The sequence below is a fragment of the Polypterus senegalus genome, unplaced genomic scaffold, assembly GCF_016835505.1.
Source record: "Polypterus senegalus isolate Bchr_013 unplaced genomic scaffold, ASM1683550v1 scaffold_3943, whole genome shotgun sequence".
Classification (NCBI taxonomy): Eukaryota; Metazoa; Chordata; class Cladistia; order Polypteriformes; family Polypteridae; genus Polypterus; species Polypterus senegalus.
In genome coordinates, this window is record NW_024382211.1 from 50,079 (window position 1) to 72,198 (window position 22,120).

A 22,120-nucleotide genomic window follows, 5' to 3' on the forward strand; every position below is an offset into this window, starting at 1 on the left:
GTAGATTGTGAGGCCTTCTATTCGAAAGTTGAATTTGAAATGCCAATGGACCCTTCAGTACAATAATGATCTGAAGCACACTAGCAAATCCACTAAGGAATGGCTCCAAAAAGAACAAATTGATAGTTATGGACTGGCCTAGGGAAAGCCCTGATTTGAATCCCATTGAAAAGTTGTGGGAGCATTTGAAATGGGCAGTACCTGGAAAAAAACCCGCTAACATCTTACAACTAAAGGAATTTTGCAGGTGAAGTGGTCAAAAATTTAACTGAGTTGATGTCATAAAAACAGTTGAGCAGTTATGCAAAATACCTACAAGAAGTCATCCCTACTAATTGGGGCAATATCAAGTTCTGAAATCAGCGTGCTTACTTTTTCCCCAGCAGATCCACAGTAGATGATTACATCTACAGATATTTCTGTTAAATAAATAACTTAAAAGGTAAATATGTAGAAAACGTCAAGAGTTTCCATGGGGTATACTTACTTTTTCAAATGACTGTACGTACTATTTACTGCCTTAGGAAGATTAAGTGACTAATTGAAGACCTCACCTGTCTTGTACAGACACTTTTGTAAAGGTACAGGGCCAGTGATACTTACATAAGTAGATTCGGGGACAGTCAATAACAAGAACAAATATTTAAAAAAACAAGTGTGTGATGTTTATGTATATACTTGCAAATACTATTTTGTATATTGTATATACTTTTATATATACTGTTCTGAAGATACATGGAAGTAAGAATTTCATTGTGCTATGTACTCAACACATAACAATAAACTTGAAAACTAACAATATTAAGCACAGCTTGGAGAAAATTCTGCAATGATTGGAGCCAATCAACAATAACTGTTTTACATGGCCGGTATCGTCGACCATTGGCTCAGCCCCAACTGACATCAAATACAAATGACAACCGTTACAAAGTTTCATTGTTAAATGTATTACTGCTCTCAGAAAGCTGGTTTCCTCTGACAGTGTTATAGTAGAAGTCTTTTGTGCACTAAGCTATGTAAAGTGCTGCATTGCTCGAATAGGTTTGGTAGGTTAGATTGCAGATTTCAGTGCCTATCTTTAGTTTTGGCAGGTAATTATATGTCTTTCGTCCATATTTGTAGCACCTATAGTAACTCTTGATAATTCACTTGTACTTAAAACCAGTTAGAAAGCATCTAAATGTTATATCAAATTGTGCATTTACAGTATGCCATTATCGGGAAATACTTCATGTACCAGTTTAGTAATCTTGGCAGGAAATCCTTTCAAGCTTTGTTCACCCAGCTCCTTGCAAACTCTGTTTTTTAAAAGTCATTAACAAAATGAATAAGTGGATTTTTCAAAGTATTTTTTTTCAGTTAAGATGATTAAATTAAATGTATTAGAATTAATAACCAATATAAAAACTGAATAAATTGCAAAATATTTTAAATAAATCCAGGTCAAACTTTGTTAAAATTACAAGAGTAAAACAAGCTGTTAACTTTAATTACATCCATTAGCTGTTTTACATGCGCTCTCTGGCATTTCAACCTCTGCTTTGATGCAGCAGCTTCCAATTTCTCCCTGTCTTCACGGAAGAAAGTAGCTTCTATTTTGAGATTTCTGAGTTTAATTAAAGCTTTGGATATTTACATAAACAAAACAGTATAAAGGCAGCCTAAGGGTTAGTGCCTCACAGTTTCAATATTCTGGGTTCAAATCCTGGACTGAAGACTGTAATAGTGGAATTTATAAAGGCCTCTTATTAACTGTACTCTATATCTAAAGAACAACATCCTGTAACTATATTATTACCAAATATTACTTCAGTTGCCACTGACTTACATGGTACAGGGTATAATAAACAATAACAATACTTAGCTTCTGTTATGGTGTATAAAATCTACAAATTATTCTCTATTTTTATTACAATTTGTTCACTCCCAACAAGATGAATTTAGATGTAGTACACTTGTATAGGTATTATAATATCAAAAGCATATCTTCCTCCCTTATACCTCACTTTTATAACAGCTGTTCACAACATACTGCTAAATTGGTTTTACACCCTGGGAAAGGAAGATTTGCTGAAACAGGCTATTGATTACTTTTTGGATGGACACTGGGAGAGCAATTTGGTTTACAATCTTGAAAAGAAAGACATGCCGATACCTCATACAACATCAAACAACTTTATTACTTGGGGAAAGATAGATTAAATTCCTCCATCATATTGACAGCCAGCCAATCAGGTGCATGCAACAATTATGTGTTGTAAAACCGTGATAGAATTTTATAGAAAATATGCCTCGTCTGAAAAGCAACATAGGAGGGAGGAAGAAGAAGAGATGATGACATCAGGAGAAGAGAACAGAGCAACGTCAGAAGAGGGCGTCAACAACGTGCAGCCATTTCCATGTGATCATCAGAAAAATATATAATGAACAGCTGTGAGTGCTAGATCACAAGCCGCCTGCGACATTCATCCTTCTCATCTTTACTTTTTCGAAAGCTTTTTCTAAATACAAAATATATCCAGACTTTACTATGACATGGTTCTCCCCAAAATTTTATTCCAGCCGGGTGGCATGAAAAAGTAGTTGCGTGGGGTGGGACATGGAAATTTGGTGGTGGAGAAAATTAAATGTGCATTATTTTTATTAATTATTAATAATTATTATTATAATTAATTATTAATAATTATTTTCAATGCTTATTATGACTTTCTTTTTAAGGTTTGACACTTGTGCCACGATATTTTTATTAAATTTAAGAAGTTTGCAATTCAGAATACTGCAATGCTAAAATAAATTTTAAATAACTGTTATGACATAAACCAAGAGTCCCAAGTATTGTCACTGTCAGGAAGAAAAAGAAAATAATGAAAAAAGTATGGGAAACCTAATGAAAAGAAATAATAAAATATTCTTCAAAGCCAACTTACATATGCAGAAGGTGTCTTCAGTTAAATAATTTTTCTTATTTTCTTCCTAGAGGCCAAGTTGCCTGCAGCTGCATAATCAAACTTCCAAGTATCTGGGTACTCCAGGATATCAGCACACATTATTTAAGCGTGCTTTGATTCATGCGATTTCATAAACATGTCTTGATCCTTTTAAGGGCAGAAAACCCCCTTTCACCTTCAGCTGTGCTCAATGGGATCACTAGCCCAATATGAACTAGTCTGGCTAAATTTGGAAACTACTCTTTGAGTTGTTGCCATTTTTAGTGAAATCTATTTTGGACTGAAGTCTTTGTATGATTGACTTATGATAATTTTTGGCACAACTGTCCATTCTTGCCTGCTACTTTCAAATTTTAAAATTGGAGAGCTACCATTTTTGGAGTAATGATCGAAAAGAATTTCAGCAGAAAGACAGAAGAGAGCGCATATTTATAGATAATGAAGACTAGCTTGAAGTCAATTTTGTTTTCTAAGAGCTATCTTCTTGGAGCTGTGAACTGTTTGAATACTAGGATGTATACTTGATATTTTTTGATGAAATGCATTAAAGTATGTATATTACATTTTACACATAAATTATTAACTACATTAAAATAATGTGTACTGTTAATAATTAAACATGTCTTGACACGGTGGCACAGCAGTAGTGATGAGCTGGCGCCCTATCCAGGGATTGATCCTCCCTTGTGTTGTATGCTTCCAGGGACTGCGTAACCCTGGATAGATAAATGGATGGAATAATTCAACATGTATTACCAAGATTTTCAATGTTCCTTAACAGTCTTGAAAAATCTGCATTCTTACGGCTGGGTATACATTTAATACAGAGCTTATACTGTGGCGATTGGTTATGTAGAGAATAAAATGGAAGGACAGGATTTGGGGGTTGGTACTGCTGCAATAAATTATTTCATCCAGGGTCTCGTGGAGTCCCAGAAAAATCTTGCTGGAAGCAGGACAAGTCCCTGGACATGAGAGGCACAGTAATTCTTGATGGGGTGGAGGTAGGAAGTATTCTGGATGGGGTTTGGAGGCAGAAACAATACCTGGACAGGGGAGGCAGGAACAATTCTTGGATGGGGCTACCTAATCGCTACCACTGCCCACTGTGTCCCCATGTTTAGATGCGTATTTTAATGCATTTCTTTATGAAAATGATATCAAGTATAAATATTAGTATTTTAAAATGTTGAAACAGCTGTATATAATAAATGTAATGTATTCTGTGTGGCAATCCGTGCCTTTACTCTCCTGTGTGTGAGAGAAAGAGCATTTAAATCACATGGTGATTCACAAACATACAATACAAAGCATTTAACGTGCTGCTTTGGATTACGATGGAATTTGAGAAATTCTAGTAAATTAAACATTGATTTTAAGATGAAGGTTACAATATCCTACTTTGATTACAAAATATACCACCAGATTAAAGTGAAAATTTTCAGATTTAAGTCAACATTTCGATCTCTTTCTTCTTCATTGTCAGCTATTTTATTTTTTACACTTCGGATGACACCAGAGCGGTAGTTACTTTGTCATCCGACCACTTCATTTTTATTTCAGGCACTGTGTAACTTTCTGAACTTGACCTTTCGATTGCCACGTTCCATCACGTTCCTTTTATTTGCTCATGCCACTGCCTAAGCCACCAAAAGTATGTTTTCCTCACCTCAGCTTCACTGAGTGGGACCTCCACTTGGCATTTGCTGAAAATCTAACTTCATCAAATCAACTGTGGATTCTGCCTCATATCAAAATATGCTTCAGTAGATTGTGAGGCCTTCTATTCGAAAGTTGAATTTGAAATGCCAATGGACCCTTCAGTACAATAATGATCTGAAGCACACTAGCAAATCCACTAAGGAATGGCTCCAAAAAGAACAAATTGATAGTTATGGACTGGCCTAGGGAAAGCCCTGATTTGAATCCCATTGAAAAGTTGTGGGAGCATTTGAAATGGGCAGTACCTGGAAAAAAACCCGCTAACATCTTACAACTAAAGGAATTTTGCAGGTGAAGTGGTCAAAAATTTAACTGAGTTGATGTCATAAAAACAGTTGAGCAGTTATGCAAAATACCTACAAGAAGTCATCCCTACTAATTGGGGCAATACCAAGACCGTGAAATCAAGGGTGCTTACTTTTTTCCCCAGCAGATCCACAGTAGATGATTACATCTACAGATATTTCTGTTAAATAAATAACTTAAAAGGTAAATATGTAGAAAACGTCAAGAGTTTCCATGGGGTATACTTACTTTTTCAAATGACTGTACGTACTATTTACTGCCTTAGGAAGATTAAGTGACTAATTGAAGACCTCACCTGTCTTGTACAGACACTTTTGTAAAGGTACAGGGCCAGTGATACTTACATAAGTAGATTCGGGGACAGTCAATAACAAGAACAAATATTTAAAAACAAGTGTGTGCGTTTATGTATATACTTGCAAATACTATTTTGTATATTGTATATACTTTTATATATACTGTTCTGAAGATACATGGAAGTAAGAATTTCATTGTGCTATGTACTCAACACATAACAATAAACTTGAAAACTAACAATATTAAGCACAGCTTGGAGAAAAATTCTGCAATGATTGGAGCCAATCAACAATATCTGTTTTACATGGACGGTATCGTCGACCATTGGCTCAGCCCCAACTGACATCAAATACAAATGACAACCGTTACAAAGTTTCATTGTTAAATGTATTACTGCTCTCAGAAAGCTGGTTTCCTCTGACAGTGTTATAGTAGAAGTCTTTTGTGCACTAAGCTATGTAAAGTGCTGCATTGCTCGAATAGGTTTGGTAGGTTAGATTGCAGATTTCAGTGCCTATCTTTAGTTTTGGCAGGTAATTATATGTCTTTCGTCCATATTTGTAGCACCTATAGTAACTCTTGATAATTCACTTGTACTTAAACCAGTTAGAAAGCATCTAAATGTTATATCAAATTGTGCATTTACAGTATGCCATTATCGGGAAATACTTCATGTACCAGTTTAGTAATCTTGGCAGGAAATCCTTTCAAGCTTTCGTTCACCCAGCTCCTTGCAAACTCTGTTTTTTAAAAGTCATTAACAAAATGAATAAGTGGATTTTTCAAAGTATTTTTTTTCAGTTAAGATGATTAAATTAAATGTATTAGAATTAATAACCAATATAAAAACTGAATAAATTGCAAAATATTTTAAATAAATCCAGGTCAAACTTTGTTAAAATTACAAGAGTAAAACAAGCTGTTAACTTTAATTACATCCATTAGCTGTTTTACATGCGCTCTCTGGCATTTCAACCTCTGCTTTGATGCAGCAGCTTCCAATTTCTCCCTGTCTTCACGGAAGAAAGTAGCTTCTATTTTGAGATTTCTGAGTTTAATTAAAGCTTTGGATATTTACATAAACAAAACAGTATAAAGGCAGCCTAAGGGTTAGTGCCTCACAGTTTCAATATTCTGGGTTCAAATCCTGGACTGAAGACTGTAATAGTGGAATTTATAAAGGCCTCTTATTAACTGTACTCTATATCTAAAGAACAACATCCTGTAACTATATTATTACCAAATATTACTTCAGTTGCCACTGACTTACATGGTACAGGGTATAATAAACAATAACAATACTTAGCTTCTGTTATGGTGTATAAAATCTACAAATTATTCTCTATTTTTATTACAATTTGTTCACTCCCAACAAGATGAATTTAGATGTAGTACACTTGTATAGGTATTATAATATCAAAAGCATATCTTCCTCCCTTATACCTCACTTTTATAACAGCTGTTCACAACATACTGCTAAATTGGTTTTACACCCTGGGAAAGGAAGATTTGCTGAAACAGGCTATTGATTACTTTTTGGATGGACACTGGGAGAGCAATTTGGTTTACAATCTTGAAAAGAAAGACATGCCGATACCTCATACAACATCAAACAACTTTATTACTTGGGGAAAGATAGATTAAATTCCTCCATCATATTGACAGCCAGCCAATCAGGTGCATGCAACAATTATGTGTTGTAAAACCGTGATAGAATTTTATAGAAAATATGCCTCGTCTGAAAAGCAAACATAGGAGGGAGGAAGAAGAAGAGATGATGACATCAGGAGAAGAGAACAGAGCAACGTCAGAAGAGGGCGTCAACAACGTGCAGCCATTTCCATGTGATCATCAGAAAAATATATAATGAACAGCTGTGAGTGCTAGATCACAAGTCATCTCGACATTCATCCTTCTCATCTTTACTTTTCAAAGCTTTTTCTAAATACAAAATATATCCAGACTTTACTATGACATGGTTCTCCCCAAAATTTTATTCCAGCCGGGTGGCATGAAAAAGTAGTTGCGTGGGGTGGGACATGGAAATTTGGTGGTGGAGAAAATTAAATGTGCATTATTTTTATTAATTATTAATAATTATTATTATAATTAATTATTAATAATTATTTTCCAATGCTTATTATGACTTTCTTTTTTAAGGTTTGACACTTGTGCCACGATATTTTTATTAAATTTAAGAAGTTTGCAATTCAGAATACTGCAATGCTAAAATAAATTTTAAATAACTGTTATGACATAAACCAAGAGTCCCAAGTATTGTCACTGTCAGGAAGAAAAGAGAAAATAATGAAAAAAAAGTATGGGAAACCGAATGAAAAGAAATAATAAAATATTCTTCAAAGCCAACTTGCATATGCAGAAGGTGTCTTCAGTTAAATATTTTTTCTTCTTTTCTTCCTAGAGGCCAAGTTGCCTGCAGCTTTCGCATAATCAAACTTCCAAGTATCTGGGTACTCCAAGGATATCAGCACGACATTATTTAGCGTGCTTTGATTCATGCGATTTCGCAAACATGTCTTGATCCTTTTAAGGGCAGAAAACCCCCTTTCACCTTCAGCTGTGCTCAATGGGATCACTAGCCCAATATGAACTAGTCTGGCTAAATTTGGAAACTACTCTTTGAGTTGTTGCCATTTTTAGTGAAATCTATTTTGGACTGAAGTCTTTGTATGATTGACTTATGATAATTTTTGGCACAACTGTCCATTCTTGCCTGCTACTTTCAAATTTTAAAATTGGAGAGCTACCATTTTTGGAGTAATGATCGAAAAGAATTTCAGCAGAAAGACAGAAGAGAGCGCATATTTATAGATAATGAAGACTAGCTTGAAGTCAATTTTGTTTTCTAAGAGCTATCTTCTTGGAGCTGTGAACTGTTTGAATACTAGGATGTATACTTGATATTTTTTGATGAAATGCATTAAAGTATGTATATTACATTTTACACATAAATTATTAACTACATTAAAATAATGTGTACTGTTAATAATTAAACATGTGCGGACACGGTGGCACAGCAGTAGTGATGAGCTGGCCCTATCCAGGGATTGATCCTCCCTTGTGTTGTATGCTTCCAGGGACTGCCGTAACCCTGGATAGATAAATGGATGGAATAATTCAACATGTATTACCAAGATTTTTCAATGTTCCTTAACAGTCTTGAAAAATCTGCATTCTAAGCTTACGGCTGGGTATACATTTAATACAGAGCTTATACTGTGGCGATTGGTTATGTAGAGAGAATAAAATGGAAGGACAGGATTTGGGGGTTGGTACTGCTGCAATAAATTATTTCATCCAGGGTCTCGTGAGTCCCAGAAAAAATCTTGCTGGAAGCAGGACAAGTCCCTGGACATGAGAGGCACGAGTAATTCTTGATGGGGTGGAGGTAGGAAGTATTCTGGATGGGGTTTGGAGGCAGAAACAATACCTGGACAGGGGAGGCAGGAACAATTCTTGGATGGGGCGCTACCTAATCGCTACCACTGCCCCACTGTGTCCCCATGTTTAGTACGTATTTTAATGCATTTCTTTATGAAAATGATATCAAGTATAAATATTAGTATTTTAAAATGTTGAAACAGCTGTAATATAATAAATGTAATGTATTCTGTGTGGCAATCCGTGCCTTTACTCTCCTGTGTGTGAAAGAGAAAGAGCATTTAAGAATCACATGGTGATTCACAAACATACAATACAAAGCATTTAACGTGCTGCTTTAGTTACGATGGAATTTGAGAAATTCTAGTAAATTAAACATTGATTTTAAGATGAAGGTTACAATATCCTACTTTGATTACAAAATATACCACCAGATTAAAGTGAAAATTTTCAGATTTAAGTCAACATTTCGATCTCTTTCTTCTTCATTGTCGCTATTTTATTTTTTACACTTCCGGATGACACCCAGACGGTAGTTCGACTTTGTCATCCGACCACTTCATTTTTTATTTCAGGCACTGTGTAACTTTCTGAACTTGACCTTTCGATTGCCACGTTCCATCACGTTCCTTTTGTTGCTCATGCCACTGCCTAAGCCACCAAAAAGTATGTTTTTCCTCACCTCAGCTTCACTGAGTGGGACCTCCACTTGGCATTTGCTGAAAATCTTCTTGTTTACATGTGCATTTGCCGTTGACTTTTAACAAAATGCTGAATGGAAGGTTGATATTTATATTGATTTTCATATTTATATATATAAAATTGTGGGAGGATTTGGAGTAGGGCTATAAGGCATGTGCATTAAATTTCATGTTTGTTGGGATTTATAAAGGGTAAGTGTGTGGAACTTGGCAAACCCACAGTTTTATTCATCTGGAATTTTTTGTGCATACGCATATTTCTGTTTTTGTCCGTACACCATGTTTTAGTGTGAATTCTATGCACGTTTATATACATGAAGCCCCTGGTGATTACTGCTGCAGCCTCTCAACTTAGTATTCCAAATTTGTCTGAGCAGAAGTATAGGCAACTATCTGGAAAAACTTAATTTTATAATTAACTACTCGGAAAGGATGTCAATTGCCTATGGAAACATATTATTACCAATAGTACTATATAATGCATGAAATTACTTTGCATGAAATAGAGGAAGGTAACAATTGTTCTTTATTCATAACATTCTGTTTTATCTGCTATATCTGTTATATTAGTGATGATTAGTAAAATAACTGTTCTGGCTCTCATACTCTACATGAGTACGGTGGTTTGAACTCTGAAATTTTCACATAGAGAGACCTGGTTTAGGAAATTGACTACGGTTGTAAAGTAGGCTAGATGACAGATAACTAATTTTTCATGCAATGAGTCACCAACAAAAAAGACAACCTTCCGTCGTTAGGTGAGGGCACACTCCTCTGGAGCCAAAATCTTCACCTCATATTTCCCAGTGCAGAATCAATCAATCAGTTAATCATATGCAGAAGGTTCATGCCCATCATGAGGGCAAGAGTATCCCAATTCCTATTTCTGGTAGTACCCTGGCAGCCAAATGTTCTGAACTACATATTATTAAATTGCTGAAGCTTTTAATCATCAGATTGAACAAATCATATAAAATTTGGTTATGTTTGCAATGGTAATTTATTTTATAAATACCAAATGGTCTTCAAGAGAGGAAAAATGCATCAGTAAAATAAAGTATTAATTTACTGTACCTGACATATCCTTTCCAGGTTTCTGATTATATTTAGTTGTTCCTAAGAAAACATAATTAAACATTATGCAGTACATATCTCAAAATAAATTATGTTTGTTCTAAAAATAATACATTACACAATTTAAATTGCTAAATTTGGCATCACAGAAAAGGCAAAACGACAACAATATTACTGAAAATTTATGTTAGATTTATAATATTCCTTTTTGGTAAAACAAGTCAATAAAACCAATTGCGCAACATTTAAAAAATTACAAGCTACAATATTTGTACAGTTTAATAGATTTAACTTGTCTGGACTGTTAATGACAAAGTAACTCTGAAGCAGTTAGATGTTCATAAAATACTACCCAACCCGCGCCGTAGCATATGCCGCATAATCAGGCCGCTTTTTAAATCATTTTTAAGCACAGAGGAAAAAAGAAACATTTGAAAAATCCGTAATTTAATAAACCACCAAGAAAAGTAACATTGCAACAATGCACGCTACGAACCAACATACAATTGTCCGTGACTGAAAACCGGAGGAGCGCCGTCGCGCCTTCTCCTTCCAAAGTGAAGGACGGGGTTGAACAGCCGCTCAGTACGCACTGTCCGCTTATGTGCCCGCCCCCAACTCCCTACCTGAGTCGCTTTCGTCTGTGTACAGTCCACACGCACCTGTGAGTCACGTTGACTGTTAATTTTCCAAACACCGCCTCAGTCGGTTTCCACGTTGATTTTTCATTGTTCTTTGCGGTTCCAGCTGCTTTTTTATATATAATCCACCGAATCACCCGACTATGGGGGGGTGGGGGGGTTTACAAAGGGTAGGGACGAAACCAGTGCGAGCGTATGACCCGCACGTACTGGGAATTTCTCGTTCGTGGGGAACAATTGCAAGCCACGGTCTCCATCACGAATGGGGTTCAACGGCTTACGCACGCCTCCACGCGCCGGGTAGACACACGTTGATCCATTCAGTGTGGCGCGCATGCAGTACCGGACATACAAGTGCATCACAGACCTGTTAATGCTCAATCTCACGTGGCTGAAAGCCACTTGTCTCTCTAAGAATTTGGACGCCGACCATTGTTGGGTCGTGTAACTATTTGGCAGGCGGGAGTCTCGTTCGTTTTCGGAAATAACCAGCCAAATCGCTCCACCAACTACAAACTGCTATGCACCACCACCCACAGAAGCGAGAAAGAGCTATCAATCTGTCAATCCTCTCCGTGTACGGGCCAGGTGAGGCTTCCTGTGTTGAGTCAAATGAAGCGAAAGGCTTCACACCTGGTAGTGCCCTTCCGTCAATTCCTTTAAGTTTCAGCTTTGTAACCATACTCCCCCCTGAACCCAAAGACTTTGGTTACCCGGTTGGCTGCCCTGTTGTGGGGCCTGCATTGGTGTAGCAGGTGAGACGGTAATGAAACAGAGGCACAGGGCTTATTGGATTTTAAAGACTGGTTCCTTCATTGGGTTTTAACCAATGCACGGAACGAACCAACACACAATCGTCCGTGTGGCGCGGAGAGTGGAACAGGAGGAGAGGAGAAGGACATCCACTCCGCTCCCTCCGTCATGCTAGTCTGCTGATTTCTTGTTCAGTATGCAGTGCCTGCTCATGTGCCCACCTCTAACTCGTCACTCAAGTCGTTGTCGTCTTTGCACAGTCCAGATGCATCTGTGACTCACGTAGACTTTTCATTGCTCTGTGCGGTTTTGGCTGCCTTTCTATATATAATCCACCAAGACACCCAACCACGGTAGTAGCGAGGTGGGAGGGGGGTGTGAACAAAGTGCAGGAGCATCTAAGAAGACGCATGTTTGTCGCGGATGCGAATTGCTGTATGTAGCGTGTAAAACAGTTTTCTGTGGGGCACGCAGTCGTGCGTCGTAACCGGAAACTCGTTTTTTAAAGACTGCTTACTTCATTGTGTTTTAACCTCAGTTGTAAAGGAATGTTTTAAGGATCCCATGGGATAACCCTCGCAAACCGTTTTACACGCTGCATATGGCGATTCACCTCCGCGAGAAACATGCCTCTATGAACAGTCAGCGTGGGTCGGAACTGCATGTTGCCTCTAAGACAGACGAATATAAATGACGCCAGTTTTTCTGTGTCGTCGTGTCCAAGTTGGTGGGCGTGGCTCTATGAGTTGTCGTCGTATCCAATGGTCTTGGAGTTGGTGGGCGTGGCTCCTTCCTGCGTGCGCCATAGGTGTCTCACTTGTCGGCGGATTAGTGAATCCACGCCCCTTCCGGTGTGCTTTCCCTGGTTGTCTTACCTTAGTGAATTATATATATAGATACTTTCCGAAGTTGAATAAGTATAAACCAAAGACACCAGTTTTGGAGAAGAATCTCAAGCTATCTGTGACGTATGTTTGTGAAATGTTATTGTTTGGGGTTACTTTGCTGACTCAGGGCCTGGGCAACTTCATCAAATCAACTGTGAATTCTGCCTCATATCAAAGTATGCTTCAGTAGATTGTGAGGCCTTCTATTCGAAAGTTGAATTTGAAACGCCAATGGACACTTCAGTACAATAATGATCTGAAGCACACTAGCAAATCCACTAAGGAATGGCTCCAAAAAGAAGAAATTGATGGTTATGGACTGGCCTAGGGAAAGCCCTGATTTGAATCCCATTGAAAAGTTGTGGGAGCATTTGAAATGGGCAGTACCTGGAAGAAAACCGCCAACATCTTACAACTAAAGGAAGTTTGCAAGTGAAGTGGTCATAAATTTCACTGAGTTGATGTCATAATAACAGTTGAGCAGTTATGCAAAATGCCTACAAGAAGTCATCCCAACTAATGGGGCAATATCAAGTTCTGAAATCAAGGGTGTGCTTACTTTTTTCTCCAGCAGATCCACAGTGGATGATTACATCTATAGATATTTCTGTTAAATAAATAACTTAAAAGGTAAATTTTTCTTGTGTTTTATTCAAGTATATCACCTTTATCGGTAGGTACAGTTTGCATGAAGATCAACTGTTTGCATGTTGAAATATGTAGAAAACGTCAAGAGTTTCCATGAGGTATACTTACTTACTTTTTCAAAAGGCTGTACATACCATTTAGTGCTTAAGGAAGATAAAGTGACTAATTGAAGACCTCACCTGTCTTGTACAGACACTTTTGTAAAGGTACAAGGCCAGTGATACTTACATAGGTAGATTCGGGGACAGTCAATAACAAAAACAAATATTTTAAAAAAGCACACCTCGTCTGAAAAGCGACATAGGAGGAAGAAGAAGAGACGAAGACATCAGGAGAAGAGAACAGAGCGACGTCAGAATTGGGCGTCAACAACGTGCAGCCAGATCCATTTGATCATCGGAAAAATATATAATGAACAGCTGTGAGTGCTAGATCAAAAGCCGCCTGCGACATTCATTCTTCTCATCTTTACTTTTACGTAAGCTTTTTCTAAATACAAAATATATCCAGACTTTACTATGACAGTGTTCTCCCCAGAATTTTATTTCAGCCGGGTGGCATGAAAAAGTAGTTGGGTGGGGTGGGACAGGGAAATTTGGTGGTGGAGAAAATTAAATGTGCATTATTTTTATTAGTTAATTATTATTAATTAATTTCCAATGCTTATTATGACTTTCTTTTTTAAGGTTTGACACTTGTGCCACAATATTTTTATTAAATTTAAGAAGTCTGCAATTCAGGATACTGCAACCCTAAAATAAATTTTAAATAACAATTGTTATGACATAAACCAAAAGGCCCAAGTATTGTCGCTGTCCGGAAGAAATGTGAAAATAATGAAAAAAAACTATGGGAAACCTAAAGAAAAGAAATAATAAAATATTCTTCAAAGACAACTTGCATATGCAGAACGTGTCTTCAGTTAAATATTTTTTCTTCTTTTCTTCCTAGAGGCCAAGTTGCCTGCAGCTTTCGTATAATCAAAGCTCCAAGTATCAGGGTACTCCAAGGAAATCAGCATGAGATTATTTAGCGTGCTTTGATTCATGCGATTTCACAAACATGTCTTGATCCTTTTAAAGGCAGAAAACCCCATTTCACCTTCAGCTGTGCTCAATGGGATCACTAGCCCAATATGAGCTAGTCTGGCTAAATTTGGAAACTACTCTTTGAGTTGTTGCCATTTTTAGTAAAATCTGTTTTGGACTGAAGTCTTTGTATGATTGACTTATGATCATTTTTGGCACAACTGTCCATTCTTGCTTGCTACTTTCATATTTTAAAATTGGATGGCTACCATTTTGGAGTAATGATCAAAAAGAATTTCAGCTGACTCACTTGAATCATGAGTTTCTGCATTAAAACTTTTAAAAGCTGGAAATAATTGGCATGTCAGGGAATCCTGCATCTAGGTGCTTGTCTGCTGTCTCTAGGTATTTATCATATATTGCAGTTTTGAATGACAATACATAACTCTGTGTAAAACTGAAAGAGGTAAATTTGAACCCTAGTCCAATGTGCACCTGGCATGTGTCTGAGTCTTATATCCTTCTGAGCTTAAGCTTAAAAGCTGACGCTGTTATTTTATTATTCACTATGATAAAATGTATTTCTTATCCTTTATATATAACCCGTTAAGAGAAGTGCTATAGTTATGGCATAACCTTTCTATCTATCAAATGCTCCCAGTAGAACAGTTTCAACTTACAATTACCTCACTATTAACTCTACAACTGTAATATTACACAACCTGAGCCACTTTATGAGCCATGTGCACTATCTGCACCATATTTTCATGTTGTACTATAGTACTTATTCTTTCATATGGTATTTGTTTCATTGTTTTAATTATTGTTATTTTAGAGGAAAATAAATTTATAGAGGATTTGAATACTGAATCTTATTGTACTGTACAATGAAAATGAAGGAATTCGACAGAAGAGAGCGCAAATTTATAGATGATGAAGACCAGCTTAAAGTCAATTTTGTTTTCTAACGGCTATCTTCTTGGAGCTGTGAGCTGTTTGAATACTAGGATGTATACTTGATATTTTTTGATGAAATGCATTAAAGTATGTACAGTATATTACATTTTAAAGATAAATTATTAACTATATTTAAATAATGTGTACTGTTAATAATTAAACATGTGCGGACACGAAGCGACAGCAGTAGTGATGAGCTGGCGCCCTATCCAGGGATTGATCCTCCCTTGTGTTGTATGCATCCTAGGACTGGCGTGACCCTGGATTGATAAATGGATGGAATAATTCAACATGTATTACCAAGATTTTTCAATGTTCCTTGACAGTCTTGAAAAATCTGCATTCTAAGCTTACGGTTGGGTATACATTTAATACAGAGCTTATATTGTGGCGATTCGTTATTTTGGAGAGAAAACATGGAAGAACAGGATTTGGGGGTTGGTACATTTGAAAGACACAGTACTGCTGCAATAAATTATTTCATGCAGGGTCGCGTGCGTCCCAGAAAGTATCTTGCTGGAAGCAGGACAAGTCCCTGGACGGGAGAGGCACGAGCAATTCAGGATGGGGTGGAGGTAGGAATTATTCTGGAGGTGGATTGGAGGCAGAAACAATACCTGGACAGGGGAGGCAGGAACAATTCTTGGACGGGGCGCTACCTAATCGCACCACTGCCCCACTGTGTCCCCATGTTTAGTAGCACTTTAATGCATTTCTTTATGAAAATGATATCAAGTATACATATTAGTATTTTAAAATGTTGAGAGAGCTGTACTATAATAAATGTAATGTATTCTGTGTGGCGATCCGTGCCTTTACGCTCCTGTGTGTGAAAGAGAAAGAACATTTAAGAAGCACATAGTGATTCACACACATACAATGCAAACCATTTAACATGCTGCTTTAGTAACGATGGGATTTGAGAAATTCTAGTAAATTAAACATTGATTTTAAGATGAAGGTTACAATGTTCTACTTTAATGACAAAATATACCACCAGATTAAAATGAAAATTTTCAGATTTAAGTCAACATTTCGATCTCTTTATTCTTCATTGTCGCTATTTTTTTACACTTCCGTATGACACCCAGACGGTGGGGTGACTTTGAAATCCTACCACTTCATTTTTTATTTCGGGTACTGTGTAACTTTCTGAACTTGAACTTTCCAGTGCCATTCCATCACAGTCCTTTTGTTGCTCATGCCATTACTTAAACCACGAAAAAGTACGTTTTTCCTCACCTCAGCTTCAATGAGTAGGACCTCCACTTGGCATTTGCTGAAAATCTCCTTGTTTACATGTGCATTTGCCATTGAGTTTTAACAAAATACTGAATGGAAGGGGATATTTATATTGATTTTCATATTCAGATATGTAAAATGGCGGCACGGTGGCACAGTGGTAGCGCTGCTGCCTCGCAGTTAGGAGACCCGGGTTCGCTTCCTGGGTCCTCCCTGCGTGGAGTTTGCATGTTCTGCCCGTGTCTGCGTGGGTTTCCTCCGGGTGCTCTGGTTTCCTCCCACAATCCAAAGACATGCAGGTTAGGTGGATTGGCGATTCTAAATTGTCCCTAGTGTGTGCTTGGTGTGTGGGTGTGTTTGTGTGTGTCCTGCGGTGGGTTGGCACCCTGCCCAGGATTGGTTCCTGCCTTGTGCCCTGTGTTGGCTGGGATTGGCTCCAGCAGACCCCCGTGACCCTGTATTCGGATTCAGCGGGTTGGAAAATGGATGGATGGATATGTAAAATTCTGGGAGGAGTCGGGGTAGGGAAAAAGGCATGTGTGTTAAATTTCACGTTTGTTAGGATTTATAAAGGGGAAGTGTGTGGAACTTGGCAAACACACAGTTTTATTCATCTGGAAGTTTTTGCGCATAATCATGTTTCTGTTTTTGTCCATACGCCATGTTTTAGTGTGAATTCTACGCACGTTTCTATACATGAAACCCCTGGGGCCTCATGTATAATGCCGTGCGTAGAACTCGCACTATAACATGGCGTAAGTAAAAAGCGAAATGTGCTTACGCACAGAAAAATCCAGATGCAGGAATCTGTGCGTACTCCAACTTCCACGTTATTCCGCTACATAAATCCCGATCAGCGTGAAAACTAACGCTCGTGCACGCGCATTATGTTACGCCCCTACTCCTCCCAGAATTACGCCTCTTTGAATATGCAAATCAATATAAATCGCCCTTAAGCGCAGCCTTCTGTGAAAAGACAATGGTAAAAGCACGGGGAAAATATAAGAATTTCAGCGAATACCAAGTGGAGGCAAAGGAAAAACATACTATTTGTTCAAATAAACCGTGGTATAATCAACAAAAGGAAGTAGATCGAGTGACATAGCGTGTTGGAGAAACTTGAAAGCTCACATTCACAAAATCGCACAGTGCGGAAATAAAAAGAAGTCACATATCAAAGTTGCCGTGAAAAGAAGAGTTGTAGCCCACCGTCTGAGTGTCATATGAAAGTTTATTAGGGTACAGAGAAAAAGGCACGGTGGGGAAAAAGCACGAAATGTCAACTTCAATCTCGACATTTCCACTTTAATCACGTAGTTTATTTTGTCATTTAGTAGAACATTATAAACTTCATCTTAAAATCGTTTAATTAACCAGTTTCTCAAATCACATCGTAATTAAAGTAGCACGTTAAATGCTTTGTTTTGTATTTGATCTTCTACTCGTATGTGATCTATGTGTGTGAATCACTACTTGCATCTTAAACTGGATCTCTTCCTCCAACTGGACAGAGAGTCCATTACATTTGTGATATTACAGCTCTCTGAATAACTAAAATACTAAGATGTATACGTGATGTCATTTTCATGATGATAGGAGCTAAAGCACATTATTAAACATGTGTTTCATGAGCCTCGTGCTCATGACAAGCATTTATCTTTTGTCGAAATTTGTCGCTGCGTTTTTAGCTGTGTTGTTATTTTCTCTTTTGTTTTATATTCAATATATATTGCGTGCGCCCAAGAGTCCTTGCTTTTCTTTCCCCAAGTAACCGATCGCCATACAATCAGCTCTGTAATAGACGTTAAGCCATCTTTAAGCTTAGCGCCGATTCTTCAAAACGTTTAAAGAACATTGAAATATCTTCGTAGTACATGTTTAATTATTCTATCCTTCACGACACTCCCAGTGAAGAATATAGATTATTTAAATGAAGTTAAAGTTTTATGTGTATAATTTAACAAACATATTTTGCTGCATTTCACCTTAAAAATGATATCGTCATCATATGTAAATCGCGCTTTATAAAGTGGCCCAGGTTGTGAGATATTATAACTGTAGTGCAAGTTTACAGTGGGGTGATTGTACTTATAAGTACAAACCGTTCTACAAGGAGCAATTGATTGAGTGCATTTAAAGTTCTTGGGATGAAACTGTTTCTGAACCGCGAGGTCTGTACAGGAAAGGCTTTAAAACGTTTTGCAGTGGCTGAGACAGCGTGTCCTTAAAGCTGTATATCGATAATTCTCTTTCCGATCAGCTGCTGCTGTGATTCACACTCAGATACAGTGATATAAATACTCTGAGTCGTGCAGTGAGAGTAATATGGAAAAAGATGATCCGCTGTGGCAACTCCTAACGGGAGGAGCTGAAAGAAGAAGAAGAAGAAGAAGAAGTGAGAGCAGTTATGGTATTTGGAATACTATGGCTGTTCCCTGGACCATTATATTGTTACGAGTTAATTACAATCAGATGCATTACACTAATAAACAATATGCGGTTAGTTTCTGTGTATTTATAAAGCCGCGTCATGAAAATAATGAGTAATCACACAAGAACAGTAGCACTGCTTTGATGCTGGGTGCCGCCAGTTTGCAAAACCGAGCGGAGAACTTGCGTACGACAAGGCATGAGGTACCGTGGAAAAGTGCGTGGCTTTACGCCAAGTGTAGGTTTTATACCTCGCGATTTGAACGTGGAAAAGTTCTTACGCAACATTTCTGTGCGTACGCACCGTTTATACATGAGGCCCCTGGTGATTACTGCTGCAGCCTTTTAACTTAATATTCCAAATTTGTCTGAGCAGAAGCATAGGCAACTATCTGGAAAAACTTCACTGTATAATAAACTACTCACAGAGGATGTCAATTGCCTATGGAAACATATTATTTCTAAAAGTACTATATAATGCATGAACTTTACTTTGCAAGGAATAGAGGAAGGTAACAATTGTTCTTTATTCATAACATTCTGATTTATCTACTATATCTGTTATATTAGTGGTGATTAGTAAAATAACTGTGCTGGTTCTCATACTCTACGTGAGTATTGTGGTTTGAACTCTGAAATATTAACATAGAGAGACCTGGTTTAGGAAATTGACTACGGTTGCAAAATAGGCTAGAAGACAAATAACTAATTTTTCAGGCAATGAGCGACCAACAAAAGAGACAACCTTTCGTCGTTAGGTGAGGGAACACTCCTCTGGAGCCAAAATTTTCACCTATTTCCCAGTGCAGAATCAATCAATCAATCAATTAATCATATGCAGAAGGTTAATGTCCATCATGAGGGCAAGAGTATCCCAGTTTCTATTTCTGGTAGTGTACCCCTGGCAGCCAAATGTTCTGAACTACATCCTTTTAAATTGCTGAAGCATTTGATCATCAGATTTAACAAATCATATAAAATTTGGTTATGTTTGCAATGGTAATTTATTTTATAAATACCAAATGGTCTTCTAGAGAGGAAAAATGCATCAATAAAATTTATTAATTTACTGTACCTGACATTCTTTTTCAATTTTTCGGATCAAATTGAGTTTTTCCTAAGAAAACATAATTAAACATTATGCAGTGCATGTATCAAAACAAATTAGGATTGTTCTAAAAATCATACATTACAAAATTTAAATTGCTAAATTTGGCATCACAGAAAAGGCAAAAAGAAAACAATATTACTGAAAATTAATGTTAGATTTAAAATATTCCTTATTGGTTAAACAAGTCAATAAAAGCAACTGCGCAACATTTAAAAAATTACAAGGTACAATATTTGTACAGATTAATAGATTTAATTTGTCTGAACTGTTAATGACTAAGTAACTTTGAAGCAGTTAGATGTTTATAAAATATACTTTCCGAAGTTGAATAAGTATAAACCGAAGACACCAGTTTTGGAGAAGAACCTCAAGCCATCTGTGAAGTATGTTTGTGAAATGTTATTTTTGGGGTTACTTTGCTGACTCACAGCCTGGGCAACTTCATCAGGTCAACTGTGAATTCTGCCTCATATCAAAGTATGCTTCAGTAGATTGTGAGGCCTTCTATTCGAAAGTTGAATTTGAAATGCCAATGGACCCTTCAGTACAATAATGATCTGAAGCACACTAGCAAATCCACTAAGGAATGGCTCCAAAAAGAAGAAATTGATGTTTATGGACTGGCCTAGGGAAAGCCCTGATTCGAATCCCATTGAAAAGTTGTGGGAGCATTTGAAACGGGCAGTACCTGGAAGAAAACCCGCTAACATGTTACAACTGAAGGAATTTTGCAGGTGAAGTGGTCAAAAATTTCACTGAGTTGATGTCATAAAAACAGTTCAGCAGTTATGCAAAATACCTGAGTTGTTGCATTTTTACTAAAATCTGTTTTGGACTGAAGTCTTTGTATGATTGACTTATGATCATTTTTGGCACAACTGTCCATTCTTGCTTGCTACTTTCATATTTTAAAATTGGATGGCTACCATTTTTGGAGTAATGATCGAAAAGAATTTCAGCAGACTCACTTGAATCGTGAGTTTCTGCATTGAAAACATTTGAAAAGCTGGAAATAATTGGCATGTCAGGGAATCCTGCATCTAGGTGCTTGTCTGCGGTCTCTAGGTATTTATCATATATTGCAGTTTTGAATGACATTACATAACTCTGTGTATAAACTGTAAGAGTTAAATTTGAACCCTGGTCCAATGTGCATCTGGCATGTGTCTGAGTCTTATATCCTTCTGAGCTTAAGCTTAAAAGCTGACGCTGTTATTTTATTATTCACTATGATAAAATGTATTTCTTGTGCTATATTTATGGCATAACCTTTTTGTCTATCAAATGCTCCCAGTAGAACAGTTTCAACTTATAATTACAATTACCTCACTATTAAATCTACAACTGTAATATTACACAACCTGAGCCACTTTATGAGCCATGTGCACTATCTGCACTATATTTTTATGTTGTACTATTGTACTTATTCTTTCATATGGTATATGTTTCATTGTTTTTATTATTGTTATTTTATAGGAAAATAAATTTATAGAGGATTTGAATATTGAATCTCATTGTACTGTACAATGAAAATGAAGGAATTCGACAGAAGAGAGCACAAATTTATATATGATGATGAAGACTAGCTTCAAGTCAATTTTTTTTTCTCAGAGCTATCTTCTTGGAGCTGTGAGCTGTTTAAATACTAGGATGTATACTTGATATTTTTTAATGAAATGCATTAAAGTATGTATATTACATTTTACAGATAAATTATTAACTACATTTAAATAATGTGTACTGTTAATAATTAAACATGTGCGGACCCGATGGCACAGCAGTAGTGATGAGCTGGCGCCCTATCCAGGGATTGATCCTCCCTTGTGTTGTATGATTCCTGGGACTTGCGTGACCCTGGATAGATAAATGGATGGAATAATTCAACATGTATTACCAAGATTTTTCAATGTTCCTTAACAGTCTTGAAAAATCTGTGTTCTAAGGTTACGGCTGGGTATACATTTAATACAGAG

The 22,120-nt window shown here is 37.0% G+C and overlaps 1 long non-coding RNA gene across 1 annotated transcript in view; it reads right to left on the bottom strand.

The window, feature by feature from the left end:
- Positions 1 to 20,147, bottom strand: part of LOC120521009 — a 57,164-nt gene extending 37,017 nt beyond the window's left edge. The window contains exons 1-2 of the long non-coding RNA XR_005631951.1: positions 20,112 to 20,147; positions 10,451 to 10,492 (exon numbers count right to left, since the gene is read on the bottom strand). This is a non-coding gene — a long non-coding RNA (uncharacterized LOC120521009). The remainder of the gene's footprint in view (positions 1 to 10,450; positions 10,493 to 20,111) is intronic.
- Between the last annotated feature and the right edge of the window lie 1,973 nt (positions 20,148 to 22,120).